The 18,960-nt window shown below is 40.9% G+C and overlaps 1 protein-coding gene across 1 annotated transcript in view; it reads right to left on the bottom strand.

Moving 5' to 3' along the window:
• Positions 1–18,960, bottom strand: part of LOC145409074 (uncharacterized) — a 41,763-nt gene that overhangs the window by 21,418 nt on the left and 1,385 nt on the right. The gene's annotated exons all lie outside the window — the stretch shown is intronic.

Here is an 18,960-nt window from a genome sequence, read left to right as displayed (position 1 = left end):
GCACAGGCGCCCAGTCTTTTCACTCAGCTCCCCTCCACTGACCAGTATTTCTGTTCGTTTTTCCTTCTTAAGTGTGTTTAGCTTTTGAATGAGTGAGTGAGTGTATTCTCCTTGTTATTTTAAATTCATGATTCATATAACGTAAGTTTATTTCATTTTAAACAATAAATTTACAGTTCTTTTCTTTGAGCTTAATGTAATTAAACCCATGTTTTATTTCTCCACATTAAGCTTATTTTAGTTGCCTCTCCTAGTTTTGCACAAACTCTTCACATTATCCTTAACTGGTACTTGGGCCAGTTCTTTTGTATCAAACTTAAATCCGTTGTGCCAGCCAGGAGTTAAGCATCAGCAAGAACCTGTTTATTATTATTATTAGCATTAGTTATTGATTGTCAGGGGTGGAGTCACTTTCTCGAGGGCTAACAGTACTACAAACAGCACTCGTGAGTAATTAGTCTCTGCTGTGTACTGTTGAGAAAGTTTATAAATTCTCGTCTTTAGAGAATCGGTGAAGTAAGCCAAATAAAGTAAACTTACTGCTAGATTTTCACAAGTTAATTCCTTGTCTTTGTTTTCAAGCAACATTTTAGCATTCTTAATTCATAAATTCACATCCCCCCATGACATCTGGTGACCTCATTCCAGGATATTAACTCCTAGCTCTAATGTTATTAATGAGATAATACTCACTCACTCACAAATAGGTATTTATCATTAAAGTCTATAGGCACTATCTTACTGGTGGTTATTGATCCATTTCTATTAATTTTACGTAATAGTTTTCCCAGTCAGTTGCATTTTTTTTTTCAAATTTCTTTCTTTACCAGTTTAACTAGATAAAACTGGTCACCACCAACCTGTGCCTATATTCTTTACTTTGATTATTGGCATTTCTCTGCAAAATAGCAGTCAGTATTCAGTCTTTAGCCCACTCAGCCTTAATTGAGTTAGCATCATGACTACTAATATATATGTACAGGAAGCCAAAGATATGGGGCTTAGCGACCCCGAACAAATCAAGGAGTACGTACTCTCTCGGTTTAGTTACGAGCAGCAACGTGAGAATGATGCTTGTGAAAAGCATCGAATTCAGCGTGAGGAACACGAGAGAGAGAACGTAAACACGAGCGAAAACAATGCAAGGAACGTGCGAGAGAACGTGCACAACATGAAAAAGAACGTGAATACGAGCGAGAACAACGAGAGAGAGAACATGAATATGAGCGAGAACAACGAGAACACGAACGTGCTGAGCGCGAGGCACGTGAGAAACATGAACTTGAGATGCTGAAGCTCAAGCGAGACTCCTTGACTTCAGACACATCTGGTGCAGCTAACCCAAGCTCCACGAGCGCTCTCCCTGCACATGTTCTGGCGACCCCACACATCAAGCTTCTTCCATACAAGGAAGGCGAACGAATCGAGTCATTCATAGCTCGTATCAAAGACATGGCTCAGCTGTACCAGCTGGATAAGGCAGCTAAGTGGCTCCAGTTTCTTAGCTTGTTTTAGGGCCCTGCCCTCGATATTCTCCACAGAATTCGTGGAGACAATCTCACGTATGAGATGATGAAGGCCGCACTCGTCAAAGTGTTTGGTCTCACAGTTGACGATGCCAGGAATCAGTTTATGAGGGCGCGTGTACAAGAAAAGGAGACTGCTGTTCAGTCTCTCGATCGGCTTACTACATACTTAGATGAGTGGATGGAGAAAGATGAAACTCCTCCCACACGAGAGGGGATAATTGACCTTATGCTGTGCACGCAGCTAGAAAAGTCGTGGCCTGCTGAGCTTATGGCTCAGCTTAAGATCTGCCAGGTAAGGGATGCCAGCCAAATGGTGGAGAAGGCTGATGCATTTTTCACTGTGTACGGGTATCAAACTCGTAAGCAACACACCTGGAACACGAAAGCTGACAAATCTGGGAAACCTTCTCAGACTGAACCCCAGCAACAAGGCTGTTCTCAGAATAATGGCCAAGGTCCAAACAAACCGCAGAAGAAGGACCAGGGGCAAAACACCCAGAAACCTGAGTGGAAGCGGTACGACAAGCAGTACAGTAACTAGCAGCAGTATCAGCCATGCAATCGACTGTTGGGACTATCCTTTCTGCACCAGCCCCAGTGTATCAGAGGCAGGAGGCAAACGCAGCCTTCATTCCTCAGCAACAGTACGGCGGTGTCGTCTCTAGCAGTACAGGTACTTCCCCACAGTTCACTAGTCCCCTAGCGACAGTGAACCCTCCGCCACAGGTGCTCAACGCTCCATCTCCCCAGATGGTGAGCACAACCCCTCAGGTATCTAATTCTCAGGACACCATGTTTGCCGCATCATTTATTCAGCAGCCTCGTCAGTGGCTGGCTGCTTCCTTCACAGGCCCTTCCACAGGTAACTTCCTTGTTCAGCCAGACTTTGTGGGAGGCATTCCTGTGAAGGTCCTGAGAGATAATGGTTCCTCAGGTTGCTCTGTCAGGCAGAGTCTAGTTCGGCCTGAGGAGTGCACAGGTCGACAGATCCAAACTCAGCTTATTGATGGATCAGTGAGATTGTTCCCTGAGGCACGTATCGAGGTGGTATCTCCATTTTACACTGGTACGACAGTTGCATTGTCATGCCAGAACCTTTGTTTGACCTTATTATAGGCAATATTCCAGGTGCCGAGTATAGTTGCACCATAGATGACGCTACTCAGACTTCGGCTGCAGTAACACGAGCCATGTCTGAGGCTCCAAACTGCGTCACCCCTGTGATCATTGCATCACTGCAAAATCTGATTTGTAGCCAAGATGTTGTCCAAGAACAACATTCTGACCCGACACTTGCTGCCGTGCGGAAGAAACAAAAGGGTAGAGTGATAAATATTCACAGGGAGGTCAAGCCAGGTTCCTTTGTAAACAAGGATGGCTCTACCGTGAGTCACGAACACCCCAGGGGAAAGTTCAACTGCAGTTTGTCGTTCCCGCTAAGTATCGCCAAGCAGTGTTAGAATGGGGTCATTGTTCAGCCTCAGGTCACAAGGGCAAAAGGAAAACCCAGGGCCATATCCATGCTGACTTTCTGGCCAGGGATGGGACAGGAAATAGATAGCTTTGTGCGTTCCTGCGATGTGTGTCAACATACCACGAATCAGGGACATGTCCTTCCTGTGCCATTTGAATCCACACCCATAATCTCTGAAGCAGCTGAGAGACAGGGCAGTGGTGATGTGGGTGCAGACCTGATATCTAGCCTGTTGGCCCCACAGGATGCATTATGTCTAGGGCCTGTATATACATGCACTGTACGTTAAGGGGGAAGTTTGAGAACCCCGCAGGGATAATCCAAGGCTGTGTTTTGGTGTCTCGAGCTGTGTGCCTCTCTGAGGATTCCCGGAGAATGCACATTATCCACAGTCGTATGCACACCCACTGTGGGTGTTAAAATGTGACCTGCCCGAGATTGCATAGGGATTCTCAGCTTGCCAATGTTAATTGTAAGTGTAGAGTTAGGTTTAACCAGTAGGGTCCTTTGAGATTCTGTCCTGGGACCACGTTTCCTGGTTAATAATAATGAGGATTTAGGGTTTAACCAGTAAACTATAAGGGTCTTTTGAGATGCTGTCCTGGGACCACGTTTCCTGGTTAATGATGTATCCGATACGAAAATAATGGCAACCTCGAATGTACAAAGCTTGGCTGTCACTTAAAATTTTTGGCTAGGGCGTACTCTTTGCAGCATACATACTGACTACTAGGCAGAGAAATTGTAATTTGATAAAAATTGTTTGTTGCACTGACAATTTTGATGCTCCACCTTGATTGCTTTCGCAGGTGCAGCTGGCGGGTGTAGCAATTTTGTCGTGCAAATCAGCTGATCATCTCTGCTACATGCTACCGCTTTTTCTCTTCTGCCTCGTCGTCTCTGTTTACTATTGATTTGTATTATATAATTTTACACGTAGGCACAGTTACACCACAACTGTCACACCTACACCCTGTATTACATACATCACGCTACATGACAATTAGTTGTTAATGTAAATGTAGCGAAGTTTTTGCTCAGTTTGTCCTGAGTACAGGATTTTTCACCGTTGTCACAGAGTTTATTACTCAAGCTTGCTTTTATTAACATAAATACGAGTTTTTTTTTGCTCATGGGCGACTGTAATTTCTCCTGTAGCAGGATAGTACACACACGACAGTGTGAATCTTGTGTGACTGAGTTGGGATTTATATGTATGTATATCGAAAATTTTTCTGAAGAAAAATTTGATTTTGATGGGGCGTAATGTCACGAATTCGCGTGAGCATATTTATAAATTCGTGCCATTGTACTTCAGTGAGAAAACCACAAATTCTAGTGGAATTCCCACTGCGCATCACTCAGTTCAACCGTCCTTGTATTCACTTCGATTGGGATGGTTTTCAGAACATTTCTCACTGTTTCACAAGTGACCATTCTTACCCACGACATTAGTGCTTTCACCGAGTGATTTATTGTGAACCTATATCACTCACTTTCTTTTCGTTGACCGATGAAGTTCGAACACGGCCATCTCTTGTCCCCTTTCAACTGTTTGAATTTAGTCAGCTTTGAGTCGTTGCAAGAATAGGACCGTTTGTGCCCAGCGTAAGGCAGCGCCGCCATTGTACAGCGAGTTCATGAATCTCCACCCAGATGGTGAATTGGCGAAGCGAGCTTAGCGAATTGCAACGTTTGATGTTCTGCACAGGCGCCCAGTCTTTTCACTCAGCTCCCCTCCACTGACCAGTATTTCTGTTCGTTTTTCCTTCTTAAGTGTGTTTAGCTTTTGAATGAGCGAGTGAGTATATTCTCCTTGTTATTTTGAATTCATGATTCATATAACGTAAATGTATTTCATTTTAATCAAGAAATTTACAGTTCTTTTCTTTGAGCTTAATGTAATTAAACTCGTGTTTTATTTCTCCACATTAAGCTTATTTTAGTTGCCTCTCCTAGTTTGCACAAACTCTTCACATTATCCTTAACTGGTATTTGGGCCAGTTCTTTTGTATCAAACTTAAATCCGTTGTGCCAGCCAGGAGTTAAGCATCAGCAAGAACCTGTTTATTATTATTATTAGCATTAGTTATTGATTGTCAGGGGTGGAGTCACTTTTTCGAGAGGCTAACAGTATTACAAACAGCACTCGTGAGTCTCTGCTGTGTACTATTGAGAAAATTTATAAATTCTCTTCTTTAGAGAATTGGCGAAGTAAGCCGGAATAAAGTAAACTTACTGCTTGATTTTCACAAGTTAATTCCTTGGCTTTGTTTTCAAGCAACATTTTAGCATTCTTAATTTAAATTCACATCCCCCCGTGACAATGCAACTGTTACATAACAGTGTTTGTCCTAAAATTGTAGTTACATTTTGTTAATGAAACTGTTACATAATTGTGTTGGCCATAAAACTGTAGTTACATCTTGTAGCAACTGTAACAACTGTAGTAATGCTATCGTTTATAGTTACATAATTGTAGGAACTGTAACATAATTGCAGTAATGCAAGCGTTTGTGGTTACATAATTGTAGCAACTGTAACATAATTGTAGTAATGCTATCGTTTGCAGTTACATAATTGTAGCAACTGTAACATAATTATAGTAATGCTATCGCTTATAGTTACGTAATTGTAGCAACTGTAACATAATTGCAGTAATGCTATCGTTTATAGTTACATACCATAGTTACATACTGTATAGTACTGTGTTTATATATATATATATATATATATATATATATATATATATATATATATATATATATATATATATATATATATATTGCCTTCGATTTGCAGTGATCAATTTTCCTTGTTTTATTCCCTGCAAGGGAGAACTGGAATTCAAAATCTGCTAGTCCTGTAGAATTAACAGATGATCTTGCAACGTGGCTTGAAATGATGTCAGTGTCAGTGACTAGTTAGTGAAAAACTTATCACCTACCATTACCGTAGAAGATTTCCCCAAAATGGGAGTAGATCAAATTTTTCAAAATTTCACTGCAAAAGAAAACTGCCAAATGGTGAAATTGTAGATCGTCCATGGCTAATATACTCTGTAACAAGTGATAAAGTCTTCTGTTGCTACTGCAAACTTTTTGACAATAATGCAGCAAGTGCACTTGCAACTTGTGGTATTAATAACTGGCCGAACATTCACAGGAGACTAGCTGAGCATGAGAACCCCAAAAGGCATTAGCAAGCTATGGTCAGTTGCTATGAACTGCAGCAAAGATTATCTACTGTAAAAGACTACTGATGAAGAACAAGAAAAACTAATCAGACAAGAAGGAAAATGCTGGTATCAAGTTTTTGAGCGACTGGCAGCCACTGTACAGTTCCTGGCAGAAAAAAACTTACCATTCCGTGGATCTGAGGAACACATAGGAACACCACATTATGGAAGTTTCCTTGGTGTTACTGAGTTGCTAGGAAAGTTTGATATAGTAATGCAAGATCATCTGCGAAAAATCCAGAATAAGGAGACACATGATCATTATTTAGGAAAAAACACCCAAAATGTGCTTATTAATATAATGGGTGAAGCTGCTCCACAGCAAATCATTTTACGGATCAAGGCTGCTAAGCATTTTGCAGTAATTCTCGACTGCATTCCTGACATCAGTCATCAGGAGCAATGTCAATGGTAATTTGTTATGTTGCTAATGGTGTACAATCAAATGGTCCAGCAGGAGTATATGATGGGTGCTGGGAACATGTGTGAGTACAGGGCAGGTGAGGTAAACTAAGGCCAGGCCGACAACATTGACAAGTAAACAGGAGGTGCCCAAAAGGCTGAGGTGAGCCAGTCTTGTGATGGACATGACTGAAGAGTGGCCTGATTTATGACGTTTCAGTGGTACCAGCAGCGTGGCCTTGAAGTGACTGCATAAACTGCACCTAGATGTTCAGCCCACTCTTCAGTCACGTCCGTCAGAATACCTTGACTCACCTCCACCCTGTGGGCACCTCCTGTTTACTTGTCAATGTTGTCGGCCAGACTGTAGTCTACCTCACCTGCTGTGTACTCACACACGTTCCCTGCACCCACCTCACTGACCTACCCGGCCCTCCATTGCTTGATCAAGCCAACATGTAGCCTACTTACCTACCTTATCAATCTCTCCCTTACCAACTCTAGTTGTTCCATACCGTTTAGTTCCCGCTATCCCTACCTCTCCCATCCCCTGTCATCCTGCCTTCATTGTCCCTCCCCCACCTACCTTAACCAGCCAGCATCCTCCTGCCTCTCCCACATACATCTTCACACCTGCCATGCTTGTATAAGCCACAGACGACCCCTCCCGCCATCCAGCCTCATCGCTGGTCGTCATTCTGGAACTTCTTCGGTCACAAACAATAGAGAATTGTCTCTGGTCAGGGATGCAGATAGAAAGGCACAGCTGTCAAGACCCAAAGGGAGGTGAGTTTCACTCTTGCCTCAAGGCCAAGCAGCCACCTATGTAAGCCATACCGCCACCTGAGAGCCTCGCTGTGGAGAAACAGGTGATAATCTACTTTCAGGCCATAACCATATTCCGTGTTAAGTTCAGGACTCTAAGATTTTCGTCCTTTTGTGGATTACTCCTAGTAGCTCAGTGACAGAATAAGACAGTACTCTGACTGTACATCTTATCAAAAGTACTACATCATTCCCAGCATCATACTCCAGATTTTCTGTTACAAATCAGCATTCAGGATGGAGTACCGACAACAGGTTACCGTGGACAGAGCAGAGGGGCCAACGACTCACTCCCACACCACACGTATAAGAAAAGAATTGAATAACCACTGTCTTCCTATTTCCGTCGACCGGGGTCGTACTCTAGGAGGATTTAGAATTTCCTGGTACCTTTTCTGTAGAAGTATATTGTCTTTTGCATATTACGCCATAATATTTTCTTTTATGTTACTGTATATTGCTTTATTGTCGACATACAGTACTTGGCATAATGAACATACAAGAGGATACCAAGGTGTGGAGTACCGAATAAATCGCTAAGGAAGAGATGTTAGGAAGTTTCTAGTCACTTAGAACCCATTGAGTCAATTAAGAAAAGTCAAATGGGAAGAGATGAAACATGATACTGAGGTAAAGACTCTCTAAAGGAGAGCTGACATAAGAAACAAAAATGAATAATGCACAAATAACTTAAGACTTTTCCTAACCTTAAAACATGGCTAAGCAGCACTGTTGTATGATGTAAAGACAAAATATCAAACGTTGTTCTCTCCTTCCTGTCTCATCGCCGGGTCACAGATAACTTAAAGAGACGTAGAGGACCAAGATGCATGTTATCACCCACACGTGGATAATAATATGCACCTCTGTCCCCCGAGTCACGGTCATGTTGGGAGAGAGAGAGAGAGAGAGAGAGAGAGAGAGAGAGAGAGAGAGAGAGAGAATGAACGGAATTTTGTAGCTGTGCGTAAGTGCTGAATTACAGCACCTCCCATGACATATTAGATTGCTTTAATCACTATTTGATTTTCTTTAATTATTTGCTAAATGATTTAATTATTCCATAACTAATGACAACACACATACCAGTACTATGTTTGTTGTTTAAGCTTTCATAAGGCGTTGTTCTATAGGCAGAACGTTTTATTTTGTCATCAAATAATGACATTTCTTTCTATGCTTCTGAAACCTCAGAAGAGTATGTATATATATATATATATATATATCACCACCAGGGCTTGTAGGAACATCTTTAATGGTGACATTTCGCAATATCTCATTGCTTCATCAAGCCTAAAAATAATAATTTATTTTAGATATGGTAAAATTATTTACGTCTTTGGTCAAACATTGCATCGAAAATAACTAAAAAATATTCTAAGACATATGGATAACTTACCTTAGTGATAAACAAGTGGAAAGAATAAAAACATATTCATACACTAAAATGCTCAATCCAGTTTTGTGAAAGTTAAAACATTTAGGTAAATTTTCAAGATAAGAATACATTCAGACCTTTAAAAGCACAGCAGTTGAACAGGAGAACTAGTGTCACCGATAGTGGGTTTGTTGAGGTGTTTATAAAGTGTCTCCATAATAGGGAGGCAAAGGGAGTTCAGAGCTGTACTGACTTTTAGCAAGGACTGTAAAGGAGGTTCGCTTGACAGGGTGAGCGTGCGTGGGTGAGTGTTGTCTGATGGCACTAAAGGGTTGTTTAGTGATTGGTCTACCTGTTCGAGCTGATGTACCGTGCCTAATGTTCGTGTATGCGTGTTTTTAGATGTCTCTCTGTCTTTCCGATATATGACGCCTGACAGCTATGACACTTATATCTGTAAACAACAGAGGACTCTTGGTGTAAGGGTACCTTGTCTTTGATTCTGAAGAGAGTACCCATATTTCTTGTACTAAAAATGACTCTTAACTCTATTTGTGGAAATGTGTAATTTAGTAGTATATGTAGCTTGTTTCTCAGGTGAAAACTATGTTTACTTCTGTAATCGAGCTTAAAGTATATAGTGTGTTTCGGGACCGTTTGAACTTTTTGAGCCGCAGGTGTTAAATTGTCTTAAATTTAAGAGAGTAAGTGATGACATATTTAAATTAATACTAAAGTCAGAGGACAAGGCTAACAAATTACTCACAAAGATGGAGGAAGGGATTTTATGCAACAAAGTTTACTCACACCTGAGACCGAGTGGTTCACAGCCAGGTATAATATATAAGCTCCCCAAAGTCCTCGGGGTGGACGATGGTGTAACGGTAGCACAGTCGCCTCGCAAGCGAGAGTTCTCGGGTCGACCACGAGACCTTTAGGCACGGTCTCCTTTGCCCTAGCCTGTTCGTATCTAGAAATAAAAATAGGTCCCCTGATGTAAAATCGACGGTTGCGTGTCGTATTCCGGGGGAATGTTTGGGAGCTTACTTTCCTTGCCTGTTCACCCCTCATGGTCGAGGTCTTTCTACCAATAGTGTAGGTTTAGTTATTTGTCTCTTAAGGATTTAGTATTGGTTAGCGATTTGTCAGTTAGGTGATTAGTTTCAGGTTCTTTAGATTAGGCACTTTTGTTTATAATGTAAGGTCAAAAAATATATAAATATAAAAAAAAGTAATAAAAATAAAAACAAAAAAAATAAAATAAAAATTATTACATATATATGTACGTGTGATTGAAAGTATGTCTGTATATATGCATGGAAGTGTGTGTGTGTATGTATGTATATATATATGTTTGTATATATATGTATATATGGGTAGCTGTATATACATATATATATCTGGCCTTAATGACCAGGGCCTTTGCCCCAATGGTCGATAGGCCAAAAAAAAAAAAAAAAAAACACGATAGGATGTTCTCTAAGACCAGTTTTATCTGCCATAGGAACCTATAATTACAACATCACTAATATATGATACCAGTTTTGAGTCCCATTTCCACTAAACAGGACACTTGCAGGGACAACTTTTCGTTCAAGGAAATAACAGCCTTAAACATCGACAGTTGAGTTATGGCCAATTAGATATTAAATCTCTATTTACTAATACCCCTCTAAATGAGACTATTGATATTTGCATTAGTGGACTTTTTAAGGAGCATGACATAGTTTTCTGCTTCAGTGGCGAACAAATGCATAAATTACTGAATTTAGCTGTAAAAGACTGCATATTTTTATTCAGCGAGCAAGCCTACAGACAAGTAGATGGGGTAGCAATGGAAAACCCCCTTGCCCCAACACTAAGTAACATTATCTTGACCTTCCATGAAGAATTGGATTAAAGATTGTCTAGAGGATCTTAAGCTGTGGGAAATATTATCCCCCCGAGTGGTAGTGCTCTTTACTTTTTAAAATAGTCGTCCCTGGTTAGAAGCAGAGGAAAACGTGGAGAGTTAATAACTATTCAAGCGGATTTCATAACCCAGCGATTGTTTTCTCTTTAATAATTCTTATTATTAATAAATTAAATGCTACTGCGTTTAACCCTTGTGGACAACTATATTGTAAATACGTGTAATTATTTTGGAAATTCCATTGACCTAAACTGCTCTGCGTGGTAGATGATGTGTCCTGAGGATGAAAAGCCCTCACATGAAAAGCAGATGTGGGTTTAACATATTTACATAGATAAAGGGAATATTTGGCTTGGCTTTAGTTTAATTAAAACTAAGATTAATTAGTTAGATTCGCCTTGTATATATCATGATGTAATCTAACTGTGTTTAGCATTGTAATTAATAAATAGTTGGCACCTCTTCAAATCCTATGAGGGAGAAGAAGCTTGCCATGTTAGTCACTACTTCTGCTCCTAGCCCTGGTTCAAGTAGCACGTTGTAAATACGCGCCTCAAGGACGCTTGGCAGCCCAGGCAACCAACCTAAACATCAGGTTCGTCGTCATCTGTTGTCCGACTCTTTCTAGCTATGTAACCTTTACGAATTGGCCAATTCAATGGGGAATTAGTCAGGAGATAGGAGAATAATAACTAGGCGAGTTGGAGTATCAGTTACACCTAATCCTCCTAAGAGACTTACAGTATGTGAATTTACTCAAGGTCGTGTTAGACTAACACCAGTCAGACAAAGGAGTGTATAAATAATTTTCCGACATAAGCCATTGTTTTATCGGAGGTATATAGATGACACCTTTTTACTTTATAAATCTCCAGATTACATGCCACGATTTTTAAACTACCTTAGTTCGAGACATCCAAACATAGAATTCACAGCTGAGACAGAAAAGAATAATGAGCTTCCATTTTTAGATATAGATATCACCAGAACAGACACTGTTTTCACTACCAATGTCTACCGGAAACCAGCATTCACTGGATAATGTACGAAATTCAGTTCATTGATTCCAATAAATCATAAACGTAATTTGGTAACTACTCTGACTAACCAAGCCTACCACATTGTTCAGATTATTTTCAGCTTCATAAGGAATTAGAGTACATAAGAAATGTGCTTTATCACAACGGGTTCCCTAAATTTTTCTCTGACCTTTACATTGGCAAAGCTATTAACAAGTTATTAACCCCTGTGGCTCAAAAAGTTCAAACTGTCCCGAAACACATTATTTACTTTAAGCTCGATTACATTGATAAACATAGTTTTCACTTGAGAAACAAGCTACGCAAACTTCTCAGCTACACAGTTCCACAAACAGAGTTCAGAGTCATTTTTAGTACAAGAAATACAGGTACACTCTTCAGAATCAAAGACAAGGTACCCTTACACCTAGAGTCCTCTGTTGTTTTGAGATATACGTGTGATAGATGCCAGGCGTCATATATCGGAAAGACAGAGAGACATCTAAAAACACGTATACACGAACTCTTAGATATAGTCCATCAGCTCGAACAGGTAGACCAATCACTAAACAACCCTTTAGTACCATCAGACAACACTCACTCACATACGATTACCCTGTCAACCGAACCTCCTTCGCAGTCCTTGCTAAAAGCCAGTACTGCTCTGAACTCCCCATCATGGAGACACTTTATACACACCTCTACAAACCCACTAACGGTGACAATAGTTCTTCCATTCAGCTGCTGTGCTTTTAAAAGTTTGAATGTATTTTTATCTTGAAAATTTACCTGATTGTTTTTGCTTTCACTCAGTTGGACTGAGCATTTTAGTGTAAGAATATGATTTGATTTTTTCCACTTATTTATGACTTAGGTAGTATATCCATTTGTCTTAGAATATTTTTTTTCGACGCTAAGTTTGATCAAAGACGTAAATATTTTTACCATATCTAAAATAAATTATTATTTTTAGGCCTGATGATGCAATGAGATATTGTGTAGTGTCACCATTAAAGAAGTTCCTACAAGCCCTGGTGGTGATATTCCTTATTCTCCTGCGCTTTCCAAGCAACCAGTCAGTATATATATATATATATATATATATATATATATGCAAACTAACCTCAGGAGAAATGAAAGGAGCGACAGTGAGTACTTTCGTATATTGCATTTTCAGACAGAGTGAGACAGAAACGTAAAGGGTAGAGGTCTTTTATGCACACCCGCAGCAGGTATAGTCTGACAAATCTAAACTTAGGGTTTTGGTGGAGTCAGTCCCTCCCTGCACTGTTGCCACGTTTCCTAGCTGACCTCTCCATCAGCGATGACCTTGACACTGTTTCCCTCTTGTGATCTCCGTTTTTCTAATACCCCCTATACCCCTGCCACCAACACCCCCTATACCCCTACCCCCAACAACACCCCCATCAACAACACCCGCTATACCTCCACCACCAACACCTCCTATAAATATAGACCCCCACCATCAACACCTGTATAATAATTAGCCGTTGATAATTGCTATGCTATTTTATTGAGAGCATACGGAAATGTAACCTACCGTAACGTAACTGCTTGACTCTCTCTCTCTCTCTCTCTCTCTCTCTCTCTCTCTCTCTCCCCTCCTCCTCCTCCTCCTCCTCCCAGGTGCATTGGGAAACATTCTACCCTATTGCTCAAACTCCCTAATCTTACAATCCCATCTGTCTTAATCCTTCCCACTGCCTTCGTTCCTAAATCCCTTAATTGATCTATTTTTAAGCTAAGTGTCCCCACACCTTTTAAACCATTTACCTCTCTGTCACTATTCTCCACCATATGTATCAACTTGTATTATATTGTGTATAGAACTTTCATACTGTATGCTGTACTACTGTATAATGTATAAGAATACCCACTGTTTAGTGGAAATAAAGTTTTATTATTATTATTATTATTATTTCTCTCTCTCTCTCTCTCTCTCTCTCTCTCTCTTTCACGTGTCGCGTGAGTGCTGCCACCCCAGAGCTGTTTGATATATTTATTTTAATTATGAAAGGATCGCCTCTTCCTACTTTTATCCCTTCAAATTTTCTTGCAATTATACTTGCTAAATTAATTAGCAATGTTAGAAGTGTTGGGGAAGTAAATAATAATTAGAATATTTTTAGAGCAACACTGCCAAATTTTTATGCCACGTTTCTCTATTATCGTATAATATAGTATGCAGAATAGTTTTATTCTTCCTTGATACATGTCAGCACTTTCATTACAGTTATATTAGTATGAGTTATGTTTATGTATCATTCCTACTACACAAACCACAGGCGTTATACATCGTAGGGTTAGGAAACATGGCAACAGTGCAGGGAGGGGGTGACTCCACCCAAACCCTAAGTTTAGATTTGTCAGACTATACCTGCTGTGGGTGTGCATAAAAGACCTCTACCCTTTACGTTTCTGTCTCACTCTGTCTGAAGATGTAATATACGAATGTATTCACTGTCGCTCCTTTCATTTCTCCTGTGGTTAGTTTGCATACATATCTTCACGGTGAAGTGAAGTCTCTGCATATATATATATATATATATATATATATATATATATATATATATATATATATATATATATATATATATATATATATATATATGGACTTCCTTTCCCACTCTAGGTCAAGATGAGGAGTAGCAATGAGCAGACAGCCCAGATTTGCCCAATCTAATGGGCCACACTTCCATTCACTCATCATTCAAGCCCCCGGAATCCTGGCTCTGTCCGATACACCAGAAACATTCACCACGTTCTGTAGCTTCATATAAACGTATCCGATAGAGTAAATCCGGATGCTGCCACGTTAAAAAAGGGTGTCAAATCCCTGATCATGCACTTCTCCTCACAATACTCATCCAGCCAGCTCGATCTCTTGTCAGTTCCTTAACCCCTCGTTCTCACACACTCATCCACCATGTCTCTCCACCTTCTCCTTGGCCTACCTCGCCTCCTCACTCCTTCAAATTCGCTTTGATATACCTTTTTCATCATTGTATTGTTATCCATTCTCTCCACATGAGCATACCATCTTAGCACACTCTCTTCGATTCTGGTGTCCACAGACTTCCTCATTCCTTGTCTTTCACGAATCACATTATTTCGTCTCCTATCCACCCTCTGTACTCCACGCACATTCCTCAGCAGTCCCATCTCCACTGAGTGCTGAATGACCTATCAGGTCCCAGTGCTTGGCCTTTGGCCTAAATTTCATATTCCATTCCATTCCATTCCCATCTCCACTGCTCTTACTCTTGACTTTTCATTTTCATGCCACACCATAGTCTCACATCCATATGTTAAATTTGGCACTAACACTCCTTCATGTAAGCTTCGTGCAGCTGCAGTACTCAAGTCTCTGTTTCTTATCAAGGCCTTCATTGCACCAGCTACCTTTCTTCCTTGTGTCACTCTACTTTCCACTTCTTTTGCACATTTTCCTCCCTTTTGTATCACTGTACCCAGGTATTTGAACTCTCACCAATTCCAATCTCTCTCCTTTCATGTAACATCACACTGGGAGTCACCATCTCTCTCAAAAACCGTCACTTTACTCTTTTCTACATTTCCTCTCAAGGCACGACGCTCACAAATATCAGCAAAACTTTGCACTACCCTACGAAGTTCTTGTCCGGTATTTGCAAGTAGTACTACATCACCAGCATACAACAAATTAGAGATATTCCATCCATCACCATTCATCACCAACGCCATCCCCCTCACCATTAATCGTGTTTTTACTTCTATCATCACCTCATCCATATATATATTGAACAACCATGGGGACATCACACAACCTTGTCGCACGCCCACACCGATCGTGAACCATTCACTTAGATGCCCATTAACTCTTACACATGCTTCACTTCCATCATAAAAACTCTTGACGACACCTAGCAACTTACCATCTACTACATATATGCGCAAAACTTTCCGCAATCCTTCTCTGTCTACTTTGTCGTATGTTTTTTCCCAGATCCATGAATGCCATAAACACCTTATGATCCTTCTCACAGGCCTTCTGTGCTATCTGTCTCACTGCAAATATTTGATCCACACATCCTCTGCCACTCCTACAGCCACCCTGTTCATCACTCACCAGGACTTCTGATATCTCTTACTTTCTCTGCAATAATTCTTCTATATACCTTCCCTACCACACTCAATAAACTTATGCCACGATAATTCTTGCACTCACTTCGTTTACCTGTATTTTTGTACAGGGGTACAATCACAGCCTTTTTCGACTCTGCTGGTAGTTTGTCATCCATACCTTCTTACATATCTCCAACAAGCACTTTATTCCACTCTCTCCACTACACTTAATCATCTCTGCATACACTTCGTCAGCCCCAGCTGCTTTCCCATTTTTCAGCAACTTCACAGCGCTCTTCACCTGTGCGAGTGTCACGTCTCCTGGCACTGCATTCCTTCTCTGCACACCCCCAAAGCCAATCATGTTTACAGCCACTCTGCTCTTTCTATTCCCATTCATCAGACTTTCAGAATATTCTTTCCATCTGGTCCTTACTTCATCCCCATGGGTTAATAATCTCCCACCTACATCCCTCACACCATCACATTTCTTAAAGTTTTCACTTCAACATTTACACACCTCTTTCCAGAATAACTTTCTGTTTTCAGATTATTTGCATTCATTTTTTTCCCTAGATCATCATTTACCTCCTTTTTCCGCTTCATTAGTCTATCCTTCTGTCTATCTATCTCTCTATCTATCTGTCTATCTCTTATTCATTATTCATATACTCTATTAAATTCATTATTTTCACGTAGGTTAATTTCGCCCCAAATAATTCATTTTGCAATTTTCACCTTAACTTGTATGTGTGGTGTGGGAGGGACTCGTTAGCCCGTCTGCTTAGTCCAAGGTAATCTGTTTGGTACTGTCGTTACTCCATCTTGAATGCTGACTTGTATGTGGGAAAGCGGGAGGATGCTGGCTGGTTAAGGCAGGTGGGGGAGAGACAATGCACGCAGGACGATAGGGGTTGGGAGAGGTAGGGATGGCGGGAACTGAACGGTATGGAACAACTGGAGTTGGTAAGGGAGAGATTGATAAGGTAGGTAAGTAGGCTACATGTTGGCTTGATCAAGCAATGGAGGGCCGGGTAGGTCAGTGAGGTGGGTGCAGGGAACGTGTGTGAGTACACAGCAGGTGAGGTAGACTACAGTCTGGCCGACAACATTGACAAGTAAACAGGAGGTGCCCACAGGGTGGAGGTGAGTCAAGGTATTCTGACGGACGTGACTGACGAGTGGGCTGAACATCTAGGTGCAGTTTATGCAGTTACTTCAAGGCCATGCTGCTGGTACCACTGAAACGCCATATATCAGGCCACTCTTCAGTCACGTCCATCACAAGACTGGCTCACCTCAGCCTTGTGGGCACCTCCTGTTTACCTGTCAGTGTTGTCGGCCTGGCCTTAGTTTACTGTACGCCTCACCTGCCCTGTACTCACACACGTTCCCAGCACCCATCTCAATAGCCTACCCCTTTCTGCATTGCCTGACCATGCCAGCATTTAGCCTACTCACCTACCTTACCTACTCCACTTGTTCCATGTCGCTCAGTTCCCACCATCTCTACTTCTCCTGTCCCATATCGTCCTGCCATCGTTATACCTCCCCTACCTGCCTTTAACCACCCTGCATCCTCCTGCCTGACTAGCTGTATGGCTTTAGCTTTTCCTCTTGGATGATGAACCACGTCTCACACGCTGTACAGGGGAGAGAACACAACATTAGTCAATATATATATATATTTTTTTATGTGTCGAGAAATGTGAAAAGAATGTTTGGAAAGTATGTAGCGACTATGTGACCTACTGTAGCAAATATGCAGCCTAAATTTATCCCATGTGAAATTTCGGAAACATATTGTGATTGTGTAGCAGGTAGTTATCTAAGATGTAAGGAGTTTGGAGCAATATAATGAATGTGTAACGGTTGTGAAGTGGGTTTATGAGTATGTCAGCGTTTATGTAAGTGTTATCAGTTTGTTCTTCACTTATCTGCAGGGCCTGAGTGACACGTTAACATCCTGAATAGTGATTATGCACAAACTTATGATTAGTTTTCCGTAGTAACGAAGTTTTATATTGATCCTGTTTCTCTATCTCTCTCTCTCTCTCTCTCTTGAACGATTAATATCTACTCAGTGATGACGCCAGTCTTATTATATTTCTGTTAATTTCAGACCATTTCTGCAGCTTATGAGAAAACTTTCGATGTGGAGGAGTTAGGTGTGACCTTCTTTAACCCTTCAGTGCTGGAGAATTGACCTAAGTTGAATAAATCGTCTGTTAAAAGCGGGAATAAAGTGGAAATATGTGTAATCGGATTTATAGGGTTTTGATGCACTCTTTTGGCATTTTACACACACACACACACACACACACACACACACACACACACACACACACACACACACACACAAATGTTGCTCTGATACCTTAGTTACTTATATGTCTTGAATCTGTAGTTTTAGTGGCTTTGGGGACTTGGAAACACCTCTGCTTTAGCTATTTATTATGCGTAATGTACTTTTGTGTTCTGTGCTATTAATATATTTGTAGTGTACACGTAGTTTGCCTCAGTAACGTGCAAGAGGATAAAGAGAATTACTAGGCAAAACAGAGCTAAGTAGTAGTTGTAGTAATAGTAGCAGCAGTAGTAGTTCTAGCCCCAGGTTCATATTAAATTTGAATCCGATGGACTGCAGGTTGAAGTTGCCCTCCTACAGTCCGCCATCTTCCTTTTCAGGGACAGGGAAGGAGCTAAGGGAAGTTTGTATAACCAGGCAGTAAGCCAACCAGCTTTATCTATGTCACCACATGAAGGCGTCTCTCTCTCTCTCTCTCTCTCTCTCTCTCTCTCTCTCCAGCGGCAGAGGCATTACGAAATCTCGGTAGGGCTGCCGTGTTCAAATGAAAGACATGCGGAAAATAAGTTTACTGAAAATACCCGTATACAGGGTGTCCCGGGAGGTAAGTCGAAAACTTTTAGAAATGACAGATGAGGGAATTCTAAGCAAAAAATGTTATATGAACATGTGTCCAAATCTCAACCGTTACGGAGCTACAATTGCTGATGACCTTATGGGCGAAAATGGTCTCCTTCATATAATTCACCC

This window comes from Coenobita brevimanus, chromosome 79, assembly GCF_032717465.1.
Source record: "Coenobita brevimanus isolate Jiangsu-jjx chromosome 79, ASM3271746v2, whole genome shotgun sequence".
Classification (NCBI taxonomy): Eukaryota; Metazoa; Arthropoda; class Malacostraca; order Decapoda; family Coenobitidae; genus Coenobita; species Coenobita brevimanus.
The sequence above is the reverse complement of the archived record's forward strand: the minus strand, read 5'-3'. Positions and strand labels throughout refer to the sequence as shown.